Below are 21,620 nucleotides of genomic sequence, written 5' to 3'. Positions count from 1 at the left end.
CGCAAAGAAGTGACAACAACGAAAAGTGGCGCCGGCGCGGACAGTGTTTTCAGTGTGCGGTGGCCCCATTACAACCGACTACTGTTTCTCCTTGACACAATGGAATATCCTGACTGAGTATTTCTTTCGAATTTCTAGGGCATCTATTTTATGATAACTTATTGTTCCACAGTAGGATCTGCTAAACAAAAATAATTTTCTAGAGATTTACCTTCCCTTCAACTTCAGCATTTAACACATTCTTTTCATCTGTTTTCACCCGGGAAGACCACTTTGACGTTCCATTTGTACCCGATCTTGACTGCCCATATATGGAACCGATCGAAATACCTGCCGAGGGCATAATACTTCTAATTAATAACCTTAAATTATCCACTTCAGCTGGCATTGACAATATGAACTCTAAAATTCTTAAAAACACTATCTCCGTTCCTGCTAACATTTTATACCGCCTTTTCAGGCAATCTTTGGTTGTAGTTTTTTTTCTTACTGTCATCATTGTGATTGGTACACTCTATAGTTATTGTTTGCAGTTTTGCCATAAGTATAATGCCAGCCAATATATTTTTTCGTGTTGTCCTCTTTCCTGCCGAACCTTATATTGCCGTCATACCACTTTATTATCAATTCATCCATTTATTTGAGCTAAATTGCAAATTTGAGCCGTATATGTACTCCGTCGACTTACTTTGCACATTTATTAACCCCTTACTCAATGTCCTGTCAAGGTGCCTATAAGGTATTTTCAATAAACTAATCGGGCACATTACTCGAAGTCATATGTGCATAAGGTATACTTTTCAAATCTACTGTCAACATTTAAATTAATCCTGCTTATAATAGTGTCGAAGTGTTGGGAATAGCTTGCGGTTCATTTATCTGCATGTTTGATTTTATTCATAATCAGCTTATGACAAGTTGCAAAATGTTCAGGCCACAAGTCATGGTAGCTTTACACAAATGTTGAAATAAAGCGTGAATTTGCAATGTGTATTATCCATGCAGGACAAGCGGGAACCTCGTGGATATTCAAGACATCGACTCATTCGACGAAACAAGCACCGCATATCTTCAGACTGAAAGAACTAGCATCATAGACATTGAAGCCAATCTGGTTGCTCGCAACTTTCCTACCACCCCTGGGCAGGAAGATGGGGGTGGATGCTCCAGCCCCACGTCAGCGCCATCACCAGCCAGCAGCGCATCATCTGGTCCACAGAAAAGGAAACGGGGCCGTGACAAGGTCTTTGAAAAAGAAATAGGAATTCTGGGAGAATTGGCTTCTAAACGAGCCGGCGCTTCTGAACTATTCGGGCTTTTTATAGGGGACAAGCACAAGTGTTCCCCAACATCTGCGAGGACAATTTGAGTTGGAACTACTGCAAGTTGCTGCTCGTTATGTGGACAATCAGTAAAGCTGTCAGTGAAGAACGGGAAGTTGTCAGTCTCTTTTGAAAAAGGAAGTTCGGCAAACAGTGAAAAATAAATTAGTTAAAGAAACATTTATTACAATACAATTTTTCTTCTGACGCCTGACATCTTTTTCCAGAAGAAGAGCTACACAATATTGAGGCACTATTCTTTCACTTCTTCATCAGCGGGTTCATCAATTTCCAGTAATTTCCACTGCCAGGGAACTTTTCCTTCATTCGCAAAGTACGCTGCATACTGCTTGCGAACCTGCAATGCCGAGTGAGCACACTTCCGCGCATGCGTTGGCTGCAGGCCAAATGTTGCCGAATCTGTGTCGGTTGTTGCTCTCCACGCACCGTCAATCATATTGCCATATACATCTTCATAGTCGGCAAATCCAACTGGGCTATATGAAGAGCGACCGTTGGACTCCATGCACAAAAAAACACACACGCTGCCTTCACAGCCCGTTTGGCGTTTTCAGGACTCAGGTTGATGGGGCCACGAAAGATTCTAAACCGTGCCCGCAGAATGCCAAAGGCATTCGCTACACATCTCCTGCAAAAATAAAGGAAAATGCATTCACAGCAACGCCATTCGTACAAACGACAAAATTCGGTTTTCATGTGCAAATAATTTTAGTTGTGCTAAGTATACAACAAAGTAAATAAATTTGAAGTTGCACAGCACGGAAAAAAACGAGCTCAGAATCAGAGTAGAAGTTTGTGGCGGCAATAACAAATCAGGAAAGAGTGTCTTTAACCGTTAATTAGAAACAAAGAAGAATAGCAGGTAATTCGTTGTACCAAATATTCAGGGGTGTAGCATAATGTTGAAACCACAACTTTTTTCTGTCTCAGCTTTTGCAATAATACTTCCCTTCTCAAGTTGCCGCTTAGCTTAAAAGCACTTCTTGTTGGGCTAGTTGGTAGCTGTTCATTATAACATATGAAGACGCCAAATAAACGCCCTGTCCCGTTCTCTTCTCTTGTGTGTGTCTGTTTATTTGGCGTCTTCAAATTTTATAATGCCACTTAGCTATTCTGTGTTCTCATGCTGAACAAAAGGGGAAACGCACAAGAAGAGAGCAGACAACACAAACATTTCATCTGTGTGATCTATTTTCCTGTAGAAGCTTTATACCCACTGCTCCCCTTTTATTTAGTGTGGATGAATACACAACTAGCCCATTTATCTAATCTACCAAAGTTTTAATTTTGCTACAATCATACCAAGGAACTTGCTTTGCATGAGAGCATAATTATGGTGTAAAAATAAACACTAGTTGAAAATGATGTACTTTTCCTTTCAAGAGGATATGGAAAATACACACACCGTGCACGGCTCAGACAGTAATTGAATATTCGCTCAGCAAGGTCTTCCCTATATCCAGGGAATGGTCTCAAAGTCTTCTCGCAGCTGAAAAGCCTCGTCCCCTATAAAGGCAAACGGGAGTGTTTTGTGGGAGCCAGGCAGCTGTGAATGTGAAGGCAGCTGCAGCAGACCAGCATGCAGTTGTCGGCCAATTGGAGAGCGTTTGAAGACGCCTCCATCACTTATGCGGCCAGGAGCCCCAACGTCGACGAGACGAAACAGATATCCGCTGTCTGCATGCTACAGCCATAAGCACGATTGAAAATGTGCCCTGTAACAAATAAGCACAAAAAGGCACTTTTGAGCAATAGACATGGCCACAGGAAAAAGTAAAAAACAAATTGGATAGGAGGCAGCATTGATACGCAGAAAATTTCAAGGCCTAAAAACAGTTCATGTTCAAGTAAATGAATCTGTCAGTGGTTGAGCGCGTGCAATCATACACCTATATGTGCAAGGTTGAACACCCCAATTATCGCATCTAAATAAAAGCATTCGAATATTCATTACTTATGTGTCGTTTACCTTATAATTGTAGTATAGGCTGCCAGAGTTTGCTGGTGCCACAATCTGAACATGTTTGCCATCCACTGATCCGAGGCAGTTCGGAAACTGCCACCGCTTCCAGAAGCCATCAGCAATGTTCCGCCACATTTCCTCATTTGGAGGCTGCAAGGATACAAGCCACAGCAGTGATGCTCATTACATGAAATAGTTAATACACAGTTCTGACAAAAGTTGTGCCTCAGGTAAAAGCCGCCACTGGCTTTAAGTGAGTCTAGATAACATCACAGAATCTTAGAAAAATAGCCCCGGTCTTGCAAGAGGTGGACTCTCATTGCACAAATCATGTATTCATTCTAAATGACGCAACTTCATATACTGAGGAGCGAGATCATCCCACAGCACTTAGAGAGTCAAATGGATCGCTTCTCGTGCAGTCTCCAGCCCGACACGGAAGTCCTTGGCGATGTCAACAATGGCATTACCTGAACATAGATACCTGACGCATGCCAAGCATTGTATGTAGAAAGTATAAACATACGTCCATTCTTCCACAGATGTCTTTTCAGAACAACAGAACAACAATAACATCCAAACCATCCAAACCATCCAAACCTTTTCAGAACAACAATAACATCCAAAACCATGCAGCACATGTTTATAAGTAATTTAAGCATTATTTTAAATGCAATTCTTGAGCCGTACTTTTAATCAGGTTCATCAGGATCAGGTTTAATCATCAGGTTTAATCAGGACGGTGTTAATTCATTTTTAAAAACGAAAGACCATCAATCGATATCACACCACCAAGGTGTTGCGCATATCTGAGTTATATCTGCATATTACATACATCTGCATTTGGCTGGACAACTTGCCTGTGGGAAATGTGTGAGTGTCAAATAATCAAGCACACATACAAAGTGAACAGTACAGTTACCTTAATGTCCTAGCTAGACGTTCGCCAGATGAGATGGGCTCCTGAACGACGTGCATCTTTGTGAGCCTTTCCTGCACACGGCCATGAATTATATCAAAGAGTTCGGGGGTCATTCGATAATATTTGAAGAGCTGCGGATCCCGTTCCCTCATAACCTGAAACTGCATATAACAAAGACATAAGCTTCAGGGCCTCATTTCTTATCGCTAATGCTGGCAAGACAATTTGAAATATTACCAGTGTATGGTACTCGCTCTCTTGCTTTCTTCTCAAACATGCAGGTCGCACCCACATAGACCTCCTGAGCCGCATTTGCTCTTGCTTCAGTATCAGCATCCCCCTTATTAGCAGCAATCGTCTCTTCTGTTCGGTAGTAAGCGACCGACACTCCATTTTCCAAGCGAAGTTGTAAACAAGCAGCGGCCTCTCAGCATGCGGAAGGTACATAGTCGCAGTTTCGCACTCAACCTTGCTGCTTGAAATTAAGCTTCGTAAATACACTTCAGAAAAAGATGTCGCTGTCTAATTACCCGAGGACTGTTTTTCTCGTAATATTCTGCAAGTTTAAGGGCATATAATATATGCAGTAAAAAAATAATTCACGTTGTTGGGAGCTAGGCTGTCTGGCAACCCGGAAAACGCGGCGCGAAAGCGCCGCTCCTTCTTTTCGTACAGGCGGAACCGCATGGCGCGATTGACGCGCAGATGGTGGGACGCGCGCATCATCTTGACGCGTGCTCAGCATGTTCCGTCACGAAATCGCGCCGCCGCGTGCTGCTGCTCGGAGTAGAAAAAAACGCGTCGCGCGGCGCGTCCACCAATCAGAGTTCAGGCAAGTCACGTGGCATTTGGTCACGTGGCACTTTGGTTCTTTTTTTGCCACCAGATGGCCCTACTCTCTGCGCATCTCAATTTTTCAAAAGTAGCGCCATTCTTAGATCTTTCCGCCAGCCCGCTCACCCTGGCGCTTCCTCCTCCACGCCTCCTGTCGCCCCAGCCTCCTCCGCTCCCCCATTGGCCAATCTGTGTCACGTGGACGCAGGCGCCGCGCTTTTGTATATTTTTTTCTTTCCAGCGCGGAACAGGCGCCGCGCTTTTGTATATGTTTTCTTTCCAGCGCGCGCCGACCGCCATTGTTGGGCCTGCGCGACGAAAGTACGGCAGGCAGACTGACGGAGTGCGTTAGCGTAATAGAATGTGCAGGGTGTCTACTAACCGGGAAAACCGGGAAAACCTGGAATTCTCAGGGAATTTTAACAGTCTGGAAAAACTCAGGGAAAACTCAGGGAATTTGTGCTTCTATCAGGGAAAATTAGCTGTAACTTTATTGAAAGGGAACGAAAGTCGTGTTAATGCTGGCTCCAGTAACAGAGGAATCGCAACGAATCGTCATTGACGCCGTGTCATCGGCACGATGTATTGCCAGAATAGTTAAAGACCGATTTTCTAGACGCCCGATTTTTCGGACATGCCCGATAATTTGCACGGTTTTGCGGCACCACCACGTACTCCATATAGTCAATGTATATTTCCCTACTGCAGGTCTGAAATGGCATTAATCAAAGCCGCCACCGCCGCTATTTTGATTATCTCGCCGCCTCGAACCGGCACTCTCGCGGGCAGATCCGCTGGCAGCCGTAACCACGACCGCGGCAACGTTAGGCCTAGCTGCTTCTATGTTCGCTATTAAGCTTCTTGCCGTGCGGTGCCGTGTTTCTCATTGAAATAATTCGCCGCTATCACCAATGGCACCGACTCCGCCTTTTTAATCCTCGCGATTGGCTTTGAAGCTCGCAGAGCACAGCGTGTTGCGTAATGCCAGTCTCCGAACGTTAGCTTCGCCTCAGTGCACTATTGTTAGGCGGTGAAGCATAACAAGCGTGGGAAGGGGGCAATTGTCACGGGACACAGTATGTATTCCTTAATTACACATGCGTGCACCGCGTCTCCTGTCACAGTACAAGACCTGATATGCCTAATAAGCGTACTGGCAGGCCTTCAGAGCTTTTTCAGACGTGCCTGTGGTAATTTTAGCCCTTAAAGGCAGTTAAAGACATGCATTATTTTTTTCAGACTGCCCGTTTTTTTTTCTTTTTTTTTTGCGGCCCCTCGGAAGTCCGAAAAATGAAATGTTGACTGTACAACTGACCAAGGGGATGCTTCAGATGATCCATGTGGTGAAATCGTGGTAGAAGGAGGATGAGAACAGAAAGGACCGACGCACTGAGGAAATAACGGGAAAGGAAGGGTGCCGCCACCTTTTTGAAGGAGCTTGAGCTAAAAAAAACTAAGTGTTGGCTGACGCTGAGACACAGGTGTCCCTCATCCAAACCAAAATAAATTGTTTAAGCAGTGAAACCCAACACTGACATGTTGTGTACAGGCTGAGAGTATGTCAGGACAGTTGAGGTTGACTTCCCAGCTGCTGAGAGAGAACCTTAGTTGTGACAAAGTTCAGGACCTCATACAGATGAGCTTGCTATCAGTTGATAGAAATAGCTGATATTAAAAAAAATATTTACTTATGTATGCATCTCCTTTTCATTCGTATTTGAAAATGTTCGACTCAATTTGGAATGAGCTTTACCATTTCTTTCGCTGTGCATTTTACTAACACCTTCCTTCTGTTTTCTTTTTAAATAAAATAGATATTACTCCTTACTATTCAAACTGGATTAAGTCATTTTTTTGTTTCAGCATGCTTACTAGAGAGTGACAGCATCGGGCAATGTGATGTCAGCCTGTCTTGACATAAAACAAAGTTCTGGCTCATTCAGGGAATTTCGCAAAGGTGCTCAGGGAAAACCTGGAAAACTCAGGGAATTTGGAAATGTCAACTTGGTAGACACCCTGATGTGTAGGGCCGAGAACTTAATTGCGATGCCATGCTGCTGCGCCTTCGGTTGCCGCAACAGACACAGCGAGGGCAAAAAGCTTTTTGCTTTGCCGTCTGGCGGGCGCAACGCAAAAAGAAATGTGGATTCGCAGGATCGGGCGGGCTGACTTCGAGGAAGTGGCAAAGAACGCACGGCTTAGTGAAGTAAGGGCCACGGCTACTCACAACCTCTTATTTTGAGCCTAGTTCACGCCTTCCGCTTCGAAAAAGTGTGTGTTCATGCTCTGCGAGGTTTTTAGCGCGTTGTTTGACTTTTTTTTCGAATGTGCTCTCTTTGTTTCATGTAGTTTCGTCTTGCGGTGAAATGCACGCATCTGCAGCTGGCCTGTGACATAAAAGCGACTTTATTCAGGGTGTGTTTTGAGCTCCACCAGAAGTTAGCACATTCTCGACGCTTTTGCAAAGCTCACTGTGGCTTACGATGCAGTTTTTTAGCTTCGAATGTACGCCCGCATGTATTGATTTGGTTTGTGGTGATTAACGTTTTTAACGTTCCGAAGCGACTAAAGCTAGGATGGAGGTTGTAGTGGATGGCTCCGGATAACTTTATGCAACTTTATCTAGCTCGCCTGGGGATGTTTAACGTGCACTTTGATCGTAGAGTCGTACGTGGGCCGGTAAATTCATCGTTGGCGTTCCATAATATTCGCGCGGGCGCGCTAGAGCTGCTTTTGAAGTTGGCGCCTTGGCGCGATTGTATTTCTTCAATAAATTTTATTTACTAGTTGTAACAACTTGTCATTATTTCGTATTATTGACGGCGCCTCCAGGGCACCAAAGCGGCAACGGGAACACCAAAGCTAGAACTAGGGCTGGATGGGGCTCGCCGAAGCCTGTGCATGCCAAGGGGTATAAAATGGCGGACAGCCAATTTTGTATGCGAACATTCCCTGCGACGCCTACATTATTGTAATGTCACGTGCTCTTCAGAGGCCTCCGCTAGCCATTACATGTGCCCTGCTGGAGTAGCACTTGTAAAAAAAAAAACAATATGTCGTCACGATTACCAAAGCACCCCGCAACGAAAAAAACGGCCTTGTTGCCAGGCATTGCTGACCGCACACAACCGGAATCTCTCACGGGCGGCCGCGGTAGGTACGTAAATGAACCTGCAGGTACGTAAATGAACCTACGAAATCACGTACACATATTTTCACGCTGTCAACACCTGAAACTTTGGTAATTACGCGCGTGTTTGAGTACACCGCGTGCTTGCGTCGTGTTTTAGCAACACGAACTCTCAACGTCGCGCGCTTTATGCCTTAAATACGCCTTGAATAATGGTCCTTTTCTCTATTTCTTCCGCATTTCCAACACGAAATTCTAAAGGTCAGTTACCGACGGACGAAGAAAGATTTCGATTGAAAAAACTGCTTCGCAGGGCTCGAACAAACTTTTCTTCGGATTTCCTCCCGTAGCGTGTTAGCCGTCGTCTGCTACGGCAGGCCCTCCACCGGCGGCGCCACCGTCGAGGCCACGCCGAGCGGAGGAGGAGGGAAGTGAATGGCGCTACTTTGGAAGATTGAGGGGCTTGACGCATCTCGACGGAACCTCCTTGGCGGAATTTTTTTTATTTCTCTGCAGAACTGGCGCGCGCGTCAAGGAAAACGTGTGCTACCGTGATTTCGTTCGCGCATCGTGTTGGTTCGCGCATCGTGTTCACCTAAAATGAACAAAGCAACCTTCAACGAGGCTCTAATAACGAAAGTGGAGAAGCATCGCGTCTCATCGCTAATACTGGCAAGACAATTCGCTAATAATATTACCAGCGTATGGTGCTCGCTCTCTTCTCAACCAGGCAGACCGCACCCACATGTACCTCCTGATCTGCGTTTTTCCTTGCTTCAGTATCAGCATCCCCCTTAATAGTAGCAATCGCCTCTTCTGCTCGGTAGTAAGCGGCCGACCCTCCTTTTTATATGTGAAGTTGTAAACAAGCAGCGGCTTCTCAGCATGCGGAAGGTACTATCGCGCTCAGTATGAGCTACACCACGCGAGCGCGTGGCCGAGCGCTCTGCAAGGTTGTACAGTGGCGCGGATTGCGCCGCGTTTTCGAGCTATCTGGAGAGGGCGTAGCTGCTCCAGCAAGCGCGCTGGAACCCCTCGTCCCCGTTTATGTAAAGGACACCTTATCTGTTTCTTGTTCACTTTCATTTCGATGAAGCAGAAACTGCAAGATCATGCAGCACTTTTGCAGGTTATCAAAGACAGCGCTTTCTTCGTCCAAGAATTAAGGCTGTGCGTTTAGACATGATTTTAGCACTGATAATGCGCCTCAGCGTCTTGCGTAAAGGCGGAAGCAGCCACGACGTGGGCCATGCATTGTTTTCGACAGAATGTTAGCACAGCCCCGGTGCCAATGCGGCAACGCGTTGCCATTGCTGCCATCGCCGTTCTCCGTACTATAGCAACATTTCACATTTGGCGAGGAGCAGCCTACTTTGCTCATTTGCCGCAACTCCTGGGGCCATGCGTCGTCTTCATAAACTTCCCACCGTGCGTGATGGCTCCAAAACACACCACGCTTTCTTAAGATGCACTAAATTGTTCCGAAATTTTAGAGTGCGCTATCACTATGGCCCCAAACCCCGATTTCGCCGATCATTACCGGTATTACCAGAATACACTAATTTCCAGTCAGCTCATCCAGAGGATACTTTTCCTAGATACATAAACGCAAGGTCATGTGCAGTTTATTTTTGTCTAGGGTACTTAATTGCCTTTCCGAAAAGTCGTGTGGTTTGGTTTGGTTTATGGGTTTAACGTCCCAAAGCGACTCAGGCTGAGAGATGGCGTAGTCGAGAGCTCCGGAAATTTCGACCACCTGGGGTTCTTTACCGTGCACTGACATGAAAGGGTCGTGTGGTCAGTCAAAGATATATTCAGCCCGAATAAAAAAAAATGGTTCGCACTAAGACAGCTTGCGTGCTGTAAATGCTAAAACCTGAGATGAATTAAGAAGTCGATCACTGTTGGGCACCCGGGACATTTTGCGAGCTGACGAACCTATTCCTTTTTATCAATCTGACACACCAGATAACACCCACTGTGCGGACCGACGCTGGCCCGATTACGCAGTTTCGGCGTCCACCTACGGCTTCAGTTATCATTTTCGAAACAGATACCAAAACCAGTCTAAACGAGGGTGAAGGGGAAAGCAAGCAAGTGGAGGTGATAATAATAATAATATTTGGGGTTTTACGTGCCAAAACCACTTTCTCATTATGAGGCACGCCGTAGTGGAGGACTCCGGAAATTTTGACCACCTGGGGTTCTTTAACGTGCACCTAAATCTAAGCACACGGGTGTTTTCGCATTTCGCCTCCATCGAAATGCGGCCGCCGTGGCCGGGATTCGATCCCGCGACCTCGTGCTCAGCAGCCCAACACCATAGCCACTGAGCAACCACGGCGGGTGAGTGGAGGTGATGCGAGCTTGCTGGAACAGCTACACCCTCTCTAGATAGCTCGAAAGCACGCCACTATCGGGGCCACTGTACGACCATACCGAGCGCACGGCCACGCGCTCGCGCGGTGTAGCTCATACTGAGCGCGATAGTACATAGTCGCAGTTTCGCACACAATATTGCTGCTTGAAATTAAGCTTGATAAATACACTTCGGAAAGAAATGTCGCTGTCTAATTACACTCAGATTATTTTTATTGTAGTGTTCTGTAAGTTTAAGGGCATATTATATATGCGGTAACAGAGACAATACATGTCGTTGAGAGTTATGTTATCTGGCAACCCGGAAAACGCGGCGCGAAAGCGCCGCTCCTTTTTTTTCGTACGCGTGCTCGCGCGTCGACGGCAACGCGGGCGTTCGCCGCCCGTCACGTTTTTCGTTCGCGAAAAACGCGCCATGCGGTTACGGCTTAAAAGCCTGTTTCACATGCTGCGACTGGAACGACGAAAATCGGTGCTGTCGCACGCGTCGCAGAGCGATTTTTAGAGGGCCCATTTCACATGATTGCGATTTTAACAATGCGACTGGTGCGATTCCCAGGGTTGCTTACTGCCAGGTTTCGTGGCACACGTTGCATAATTATTTTATTGTAATGAATAAAACGTTTACGTTATAATGTTGTTGACTTTTCTTTATTAGGAGCAAATAATATGCTTGTTTTGTAATTTAGAAACGTGTTAAGTTAACATTTGTTTCGGAGTGCGCAACGGCGGTTGCGGAAGCTCAGTGCGATGCACGGAGACATTTAAACAACGCTGTGCGCAGCTAGTTCAGTGGTTGATCAGTGCTGCGTGTTATCTCGTGCCTTCTACGTCTGTGTCGTTCTGTCTACGTTTTGTCTACTTATAAGATGACCTGTCAACAAGTTCATATAGCTACCCTTACTGCATATGCAGTATTCTGAATTCGGCTGCAGCGAAGTCGTCGTGTCAGCTCAACGAGACCCTCGCGCTACACGTGCTCAGCGTCATCTTCTGGAGGAATTATGTGGCTCCTGCTCCGAGCCATATTCTTGCACCAACCCGAAAGCCCACGCCTACCCCTAAACGAAGCTGCAGATGATCTGTGTGCGATTGCTAAACGTGGAATGAGCAGCTACCGTCATTTGTGTAGAAACCTGTACGTGGCATCGTAGCATTCTGAAAGACAAGCCTGTCGTTCGCTTTGTTGTCCTGCGGCTCGTGCTGTTAGTATACCGTGAGCCTCTGAGAAGACAATATCAATACGTGCTGTGCATAATGCAGGAACGTGGTTTTTCACCTTTCTGCTAAGCCTCGCGCGCTTCTCACGGTTAGCCTGTTTTGTGAAAATAATATTATTATTAATGTTATTAGCTGTTATAGTGCCTTCACTGTAATTTATAGCAATCATCCAGATTTCTTAAGCTAGTCATGTATTTAACCGGTGTTAGATCAACATTGTTATGACATGGTAATGGAAGTCATTTCAAACTTTATTACTCAAAGGATGTACAAAGGAAAGCCTCAATGTTCATTCGTATATCTGGTATTCCTAAACAGATTCTATTTGCAGAATTGTACGCCTGCTTGAATTGCCTCCAATTTAATGCTCAAAGCTGCTCAGTGCTCATTCCTTTTCTTGCTCTCGAAAGCTGCTTCAATGTCAAAGTTAGCTATAATTATTCATTTCTAAAGCTGATCAATGGGTTTTTGTTCCACGAACACAATTAAGTTTTCTTTCACCCTCTCATTGACAGCCACGGAATGAAAATGTTCACTTTTATAAGTATCAGGATGCAAACGTTCTGGAGTTTGTCCTCAGCTTGTTCTTAGTTCTTAGCATATCCGTTCTTAGTTTGTCCACATCCTATAGTGCGTGTGTTTTTATCAAGTTCAGGTGCTGTCATTGCAGTGATGTACGCATTTTTGTAAATATGTTGCAACAGAGCAATTTATTGAACTTTGTTTTCAAATCTACAAGATGCGGCCACACAGTAATGACCACATCAATTAGCCAAAAAACTGCAGATTCAGCAGACATGCTGGAATCTATGCAAAGTGAAGTTTTTGTCAAGTGTAAATGCTGGTCAAGTAACTGCAATATTTGCAGTTGCCCTTATTTTCGACAATCCAATGAGGAATATTATGCAAGGTTTGTTTATGCATAGCATAGGTCACAACCTTAATATCATGCAATGTTTGTTTATGCACTACGCTGTTCACATGCTATACCAAAATGCAAATAGCAGTTAATGTGGATGCGCACTTCGAGACTTCAACACGGTGATGTTTGTTGAAGGCAGTATGGTGCGAGATGTGTGCGAGACTTCAACACAGTGATGTTTGTTAAAGGCAGTATGGTGCGAGATGTGTGCAGAGAAATAAATGACACATGCTTGTGCATTTATTTATTTATTCTTTGTATACCTCAAAGGCTGCAAGGTTGGAGTATTAGGTGAGCGGGAAGTAAAGAAAACAGTTACAAAAGGAAGGACACATCCTTATATAACACTTAACAAACAAATTAACAGAAAAATATATATATGTAAACAAAGCTCGTGCAAACACAAAGGAATTAAAAGAAAAATGATTACAGGACACTAAAACACAGGGAAGGCGAAGATGGAAATTCAAGACGATGAGCAAAATGAGAACAAGGTGAAAGCAAGAGCCAACATTTCGACAAGTAGACTTGTCTTCTTCAAGTCCACTTGTCGAAACGTTGGTCCCTGCTTTCACCTCGTTCTCGTTTGGCTCATCGCACAGGGCACTAAGTTATACAAAGTCTAATGATAAAACCCAGCTAACGAACAAGGCTTTTACTAGTATAGAAAGGCCCATGTGTCACGGTGACATGTACCCAGTGGCCCAAGAACGGGCTAGGTTAAACATAAGAAATTCAAGAAAATAATTGAAGATCATGAGGTTTATGCACTTTGATGATATCTGCGAGCTGAAATAATATTTACAATCTTTGTGTGGTGTAATTTTTGGTTACAAAGTGTGCTAGTTAGAACCTGGCACAACCAGACCATTGATACTTCGGGAATCTTTTTACCCTTCCTCTTTACCTCGGTGTGGAGTAGCAAGCCAGGGACTAGTTCGTTTGGCCAACTTTTCCGCTTTTTCTCTAATCAAGTATTCTTCTCTCTCTTTCTCTCTATCAGCCTATTTTATCAATTCTGACATGTTTCACAAAGACGGGCCTAGTAATTGTAGGGGTCGGGGAGTTCTTATTGCTTCAAAATGTAATCTAAATCTCACACTAGTGAATATATTGCTTCCCTTGGAAATGCAGTCGGTTTGTTAACACTTCCTTCGTGCTATTATTCCATGATGCCCTTCTACAGCTATCTACATTCCATGAAAAAGCCCTCATTGTGTTATTCAGGGACTAACATCCCATCAATTCCTTGGATGAACACAGTCTTTGCTGACAACTGCACCTCACCTCCCAACATAAAATCGCCCACTTTTGTCTTTTCCACAGGTTCCATAATACCCTACCATGAAATAGCACACTCATCTTTTATGGCCATGGCATCCCATACATGCGAATTCAGTTTGCCCACCACGTGCTCACACAGTTACATTTCAGCACTCCTTCATCCCTATAGCACGATTGAAATGATCTGTCCATTTTTATCACTACTGCAACTGACAACTATTTCAACTCGCTTTTTACCACCTGTTTGTTATAAACTAATCAACATATTCAAACACTATCTATATGCCCAACCCTCATGTAATGCCCATGTTGTGCCTTTGAGGTATAGTAAAGAAACAAATACAAGCTACATTTAAAACTTCGTATTGCACTATCACAGCACGAAAAATGTAATCACTTTTACTTATTGCACTGCTGGTGTGGTTCTGCTGGAGCACTATCGCCAGCGACAGGTCAAGAATACAATGGCAAATGCTTTGGAGGGGAACATATGATTATGCACTTGTGAATCACTTTATGTGGGGCTGAACTCGCAAAGCTATTTGTTCATCAGTGGTTTTGGCAGTTCGTTTGAGTTTCCTTTTGTGAACAATCCTAGTGAAAGTTTTTGTGAATGGTGCCCCTGATTCACCTCCTCTCTTCTTTGCCCATGACCATGTTCACCTTACGCAAGTGCTGTTGTGTCACAAGCTCTGTCTAGTGACTGTTTGTAACACTATGCTGAACAGGGATGTTACAACTAGGCACACTATACAAGATTGCAATGAGGTAGAAAATTGCGCTAGTTGGAGTGGATGTATACTTAAAATTAGCATGAAAAATAATGGCAACACAATGAGAATGGCACGGGAAGTGTGCTTTCTAACAACTGAAGTTTAATTATAGGAACACACAAAAGGCAAACACACTTCAATGTGCATGCCAGTAAGTTACATCATGGAACTAAATTAACTAGCAGCTGCATCTCACTATCTAGCAAAGAGAAGGTTGAGGTACCCAATTATTGTGCTGCCTTGTATAAATATAAAAAATGAGTTCCTGCAGATTTTCATCTTCATGGTTCTTTCTAATTTCAGTTCACTTGAACAAAGGCTTACAACTATAACTGTTACTATGTGCCGAGAGCAGCGAGGTAGACATTCCCTTTAATGTATTGTGCTGACTTAGATGCTCATTTACACAGTTGGCAGTCTTCCCAAAGTGAACTTGTAGAAGCTTTCCTTATGCAAAGGGGCCTGTTAACATTCTATCTGCTTGTTGATCGTAGGATGCAGCTGCTTGCTTATTTCTTCCATAATCTGACTCGATGCCACATACGTTCAGCTAGTGTTTTCCTTTTGTGTGTTATTCTATTAAGCTTCAGCTTTAAGAGTGCTCATGCTGTTACCTTCTCTTGGTGTTGCATTTATTTTCCATGCTGATTTTTATCGTGCGCACAGAATTAGACTAGGTGCACTATTTCCATGGAGTGCAGTAGTATGGCAAATGGTGTCAGCAACTTATATGCAACTGGCTGCTACTGCGTTCTTGACCTGTGACGAAGTGTAGGCTTTAAAGGGACACTAAAGAGAAAAATTGTTTTATCTATATTAATGAAGTAGTAATTTAGCAAACCTAAAAAAGGTTTGCTTACCATAAGCAGAGGCCCGGTAAGCGAGGAAAGGTATACAAACAAAATATGGGTAGCAACGTCACATTGATGTTCCTGCCCTGGCTCACCACAGTGTCAAAGATTTTGGTAGTGTCTGGTCGAGGCTAGTTATTTTGTCCTTTATGATTCAGAAGAGCCAGAAACTTGACTGACAAGGCAAAAAAAAATGCAACTTTAACATGGATGAAGACAAAGTATACAAAAGTCCACCCAGCTCGCCCATATATCTCTTTGGAAAACTGAGCTTAGCAAGTTTCAATAACTTTTACTGCGCCACAATGACTCAAATACGAGAAAAATATCTTGAAATCTGACATCTCACTGGCATACCAGCTCTGAGGTTTCCCTACAATATTAGAAAAATTTAATATTTGCTTTTTTTTTCTCATCTACTAAAAAACTATTGCTGCAAAATTAGTGAAAATTAAATATTTAATTCATTCGGTCTAAACTGACAGTGTTTCTCTTTAGTGTCCCTTAAGAGGAAGCTTTAGCTCGGGTGCTCCTATCTTAATTGTAAAAGGAGAATTAGTTTTCCTCGGCAACCACTGCACCAAATTTGACGAGGTTTGTTGCGTTAAAAAAAAAACTTAAGCTCGATTGACTGTTGGTTTCGAATTTTTTAGTTAGGTCGTGAATGTTTTATTAAAAATTGGCAAAAATAAAAAAATGTCAAAAAAACAACACTATCAAGTTTACAACTCTAACTCAGCAACAAAAGATAATACAATTATGTGAATTGCATCTAATAGTAAATCCAAAGCGGACAAAAATTAATATGTTACACATGAATATAAAAAAAATTAGCAATATGGAAATACAGCTTTTGCAGAACGCTTGTAACCAACGTAACAAATTCACATATGTAAAATCACACATCCAATTTGTCCGCTTTGAATGATCTAATGGATGCTGTTTACAGAAATGCGATATCTGTTCTTGATGCAGAGCAATGAATTTGTAAACTTCGTGCTTCTACATTATTCAAATGGTCAAATACTTGAAAATCGTTTTAACAAAATTCAAGCCCTAAATCGAAATTCCACTTCCAACAGTCACTATAATTTAGCTTTCTCTTTCAAATGCAATAATTTTAATTAAAATCGGTCCAGGGGTTATCTTATAAAAACATTTTTTCGTTTTACATGTATTTGAATTGGCTGCATCGGAGTTGGGCCCGAGCTAAAGCTTCCTGTTAAGCAAAGAAGTTTTATTCATCTTCTGGTCTGTCTTCAAAGATGCCAGTGTTCGGGTCTGGTTTCCGCACAATCAGGTCAGGGAACACCCCACGACTATAAGATGAAACTACATTCAGCAGTTCTTGTCGTAGGTAGGACTGCATATGTTTCGGGGTTTCATTCATTGCTTCCTCCAGTGACACTAGAAAGTACCCTGTAGATGTTAATGGCTTAAATGCTGCTAAAGCGGTCTTCACAGCTGCAAGCTGGGCATCAACTACCTCCAACTCTGTGGTTCCTCTTTTCCTTTTAATACCTTGCCTCTGTGGCCGGGGGGCTGGAGTGCCAGAGGGTCCAGGCGTCTCGGGAGGGCATTCTGGAAAGTTGTAAATATCCTCAAACAAAGGTTGTGTGGAATGCCCGTCGTCCGAGGTCTTTTTCCCTTGCTTGTTTTCTGGCTGGTCATCGCCGCCTGGCTCGCGGTCGCCTTCTGGTTCTTCTGGCCGGAAGTCACTGGCTGGTGTGCCAACCTCGAATAGTTCATGCACCTCCACTTCCTCGTACATATTGCTGTGGCTCCTGCAGAATTTGCATTTATTCAAAATTTATTTAAGAAAGTGTTCCTGCTTGAAAGCATGCAGTGTGACTCAATGGTTCTTACTGGCGTGGCTCCATCAAGTCTGACATGAATCGCATTCGCTCCATGTAGGGCCATTGTCATGATTTGGATTTGGAGCCAGAGCCACTCCTTGTCTCGTCCTTAAGTTCCTTAATTTTCCTTCGGTATGTGTCCTTCAAATTTCGCCACCGGCTTTGGATCTCGTCCAGTGTAACTAAGAATTGTACGTGAGAAAATGTTCCAAAAGCCAGGGGAACTCATGCTTCAAAGTGTTGTTTTCACTGGCTTTACTTACCGAAAAATAACAAAAACATAGACGTTTCGCCACCTATGCGGGTGGCATCGTCAGTACACAATGGCAACAAATGAGAAATACGTATTTCTCATTTGTTGCCATTGTGTACTGACGATGCCACCCGCGTAGGTGGCGAAACGTCTATGTTTTCTTGTTATTTTTCGTTAAGTAAAGCCAGTGAAAACAACACTTTGAAGCAAGAATTGTACATAACAGAAAAAGGAGAAAAAATGCTTGTTTGGCAAGGCTGAACATTACAAAGCAGCGTAATGTGTAACACATATTTTCTAGATTTAGTTTTTATGTTTTAAAATTCACCAATAATTGCAACTTGTGAAAATATAAATACCAATGCCTAGTGATGACTAGCCACTAATAACCATGCATGAAAATTCTACTGCACATTCATGACTTCTGCGGAGAAAGTAACTTTTAAAATAATCATTACATTGTGTGGCACTTCACTTGCATTCCGCCACACCCTATGAGCCCTACTTTATTAATGCCTCAGTCATGCTGCCATGTAATTGTGAACAAATACTGATGCCAGAAGAAGGTTGCTACATTTTTTGTGAAGCTATGCTATGTCCTAGATTAAAGCGCTACTGTATGATTACATGAGTTCTGCAAGCAACAATAAACGAAGTGCATTGGCCAGCCGTTTCTTCTTATTGGATTACGGAACAATAGACCTGATACACTAATAACTGTGCATGTGCTGTTATACTAGTTTTGTATGAGGGGGTGCACCAATTGTATTGAACTGTACCACAACAAAAATCTCAATGCAAACAATAATAGCCTATAAGGTTATTGGCAATGAATAGCCTATGAGCCTTGAGATTAACAGTTGGATGCAAGAAATGTTCGACACTTGCAAATTATATTGAAATGCACACACACACAATCGCAATTCACTTCAATAACTTGCCCATCATTTCACTAGGTGCAATCTCTTGCACACTGTATATATATATGCTAGAAAAATTTGGATCAAGTATGTGCCAGTTGAAAACAAATAAGTAAATCTTTAGGCAGTTTTCAAACTTGACAGAAAATTTATATGCTCTCTCACTACAAATATATCTCATTTTGGGAACTGAAATTATAGGTATGCTATTGCTATAGTTCCTAACTATTTTGTTTGCACTAATCCAGTGACTTCCATTTGGCACTTATTGACAGGCGAACAACCAGGCTAACCTCTGCAGCTCATCAATAAAGCTTGTTACTCTCTCCTGTTGACATATCGAGCCTTATCAAGACCACGTGTAATTTAGATTGTGGCATTAGAGATGGCATTATACTCCAACAAAAACATTAGTTGCAGTAACAGGCTACAATCATGTATAATAGCAGAAGCATTCATCTGTAGAACTCCTAACATCAAGCACTATGTCACACTCTATAGGCATTAGTATATACTACTTGCATCCTTTGTCCCATCTAACATTAGTCAAGCTGTCCAAAAATTAAAAAAAAGGCTGTGCAAGGTACAATTATAAAACATATGGTGTTCAGTCGCCAGAGGTGTAACTATCTGACACGATAGGTCACGAGATTGTACCTTGCAGCATGTTTTGTAAACATTTTTTTTTTCATTGAACAACTTGGCTAACGTTAGTTGGGACACCCTTTAGACTAATATGTCAGGAATGCTACTGGACAGTCAGGAAATAAATAAACAACTGTACTTTTGTAGCTACTTCTATCAGACTAATAAATTCATCGGATATTAAAAAAAATTACATATAATAATCTGCATTGGAAATTGCCACAATTGCCTCAGACAAAATTTACTCGAACGAAAGTTTCTAAATCACACGCTAGGAGGTCAATGTGTATGTTGAGCTATCTGACATATATTTATCTGGAGGGCCTTAATATTTAAACTTGGCTTGAATATCAGAATAAATTCATTTCTTGCAAACTTTGGAGCCATTTTTCTAAAAAGATATGTATTTATTAATAATTTCAAATTATTTTTTGCAGACACTACAGTAACAGGCAAAAAGGGAGAAAAATTATGGTAGCTGAAAAAAAAAACAGTTTAAGCAAAGAAGTTCTAAAAATGCAACTTTTATTGCTTTTTTACTTAGGCAAATAAACACGGAAAATTCTCAAATGCATTAAATTGTGACGTCATATGAAACAAGGATGCAAACAAAATGATCTGAAAAAAATTATTGCACCTAGTTTGAAACCCGAGTAAAAAAAAATGTACCTCCAACCAAATTTTCCTACTTTGCAGAAATTTCAAACAGCGCTCACGTGGAAAAAAAATTGACCAAAATATTTTGGTAAAATCATATTCACACAATAGCCATCTAGCCCAATTTTTTTCAAGAAAATCAATAATGATCACTTTTGGGTCTGGGATGTTTCGCGGAAATCACCCCAATATTCAAAAAAAAATTTAAAAAGAAAGAGAACGCGGTTTTTTAGTGTCGCGCGTGCGTTACCTGGCTGTTCCCTAAGTTAAAGTTGAAGACGTAATGTGCACACCTAAATATGTTTTCACGCCACAAAGATAAGAACATTTATATATACGTACCTCCAGGATCGACGACTTCAAGCGCTGCCTTGATTTCTTCCCACAAGGAAGTCCTATTCGCGGTTTTTCTGTAATCTACGAGTGAGAAGTCCCACAAAAGCGGGCGCTTTGCCACTTCCTCTATCAGCAACTCGTTGAAGACGCACGCGACATTGTTGAACGGAGGCGTTGAGACGAAGATCTGAAGCAGACGACTCTCTGTGACAGACGACTCGCTGGTGCGCAAATTGTTCACGTGATGCGGTACAAAAGCCGTAGTAGTTTCGCACGTGATGTGCTCAAAAGTATATGCAGAATTGAACCTTGGACATTCCATTCTTGCTCTTAATTCTTGCATATTTGTTTTGTATTTACAACGCTTCTCAATTACGCCGCTCTCTTTAGGTTCTTGCTTTTTTTTGTAATGCGCAACTGAGCCCTAGCTATTACAGTATTGTTGCCATGGCGACCAACGACGCTACGTGCACTTTCAGCTTCGAGAGAGAGTTTGTTTGGGGGCTGGTTAAAAAGAAAACAAACAAAAAACCAACACACGAACTGTACGGGAGGGGCGGAAGGAGGGATAAGCCACGACGTTCCCACGCAGCAGAAAACGTAACCCTGCAAAGGTTAAAGAACTGGAAAGCTAGGTAAAGCGCTGCGCCATTCTCAAGGTTGAACGGTGCGACTCTCACTAATTTAAGTGACGTGGAACGCAAAGCCCGAAGGGAGACGCGCGCAAAGGGCGGCACACAGACTGGAGGTCAAACAGTTCTCTGCTGTTCTCTGCTTTCCTTTCTTTATTTCCTTTTCTTCTGAAATAAACATATACAGGATGATACTAGCTCTTGTCGGCAATGACTACCCCTCTTCAATTGGTTTATAATACAGCTAGAGCAAATATAGCCTTATTGCCTTATGTTCAATTCTTGCCTTACGCTATCCCTAAATGAAACAGAACAATATATGTAGCAGCACTAAGAATAAAAGTCCCTATCGAAAGGTACTCATTGTAACAATATCCGCAACAACCTACTCGGATGCTAATTTAATTAACAAGCAGGCAGACAAAAGACCCTTCGCTCGACTCGCAGCTCTGCTTGGAGGGAAAAACGGAAAACAAAGCTTTAATGGAAACTGCAGATGTGCGCGCTGTTGTCATGTGTGTATACAGGGTGCCAGCAAACACATTCAAATTTTTTTTAAAGATTGTACGTGTGTGGCAGGTAGCACAATTCTAGTCCATGAGCTAGTCTACTCGAAGAGGCAGACATTACTTGCAAAAAAATTTGAAATGCATATATTGAACTAATTAACAAAAATTAGTTACAATAAGTTTTAGCGAA

At 42.7% G+C, this 21,620-nt stretch overlaps 1 protein-coding gene and 1 pseudogene across 1 annotated transcript in view; one reads left to right on the top strand and one right to left on the bottom strand.

The window, feature by feature from the left end:
* LOC135897083 (uncharacterized) overlaps positions 1-21,620 on the top strand; it is a 497,858-nt gene that overhangs the window by 339,257 nt on the left and 136,981 nt on the right. The gene's annotated exons all lie outside the window — the stretch shown is intronic.
* Positions 1,576-17,532, bottom strand: LOC139052414 (uncharacterized; annotated as a pseudogene).

The sequence above is a fragment of the Dermacentor albipictus genome, unplaced genomic scaffold (assembly GCF_038994185.2).
Source record: "Dermacentor albipictus isolate Rhodes 1998 colony unplaced genomic scaffold, USDA_Dalb.pri_finalv2 scaffold_22, whole genome shotgun sequence".
NCBI lineage: Eukaryota > Metazoa > Arthropoda > Arachnida > Ixodida > Ixodidae > Dermacentor > Dermacentor albipictus.
Note: the sequence above shows the minus strand (reverse complement) of the source record. Positions and strands in the feature narration are given on the sequence as shown.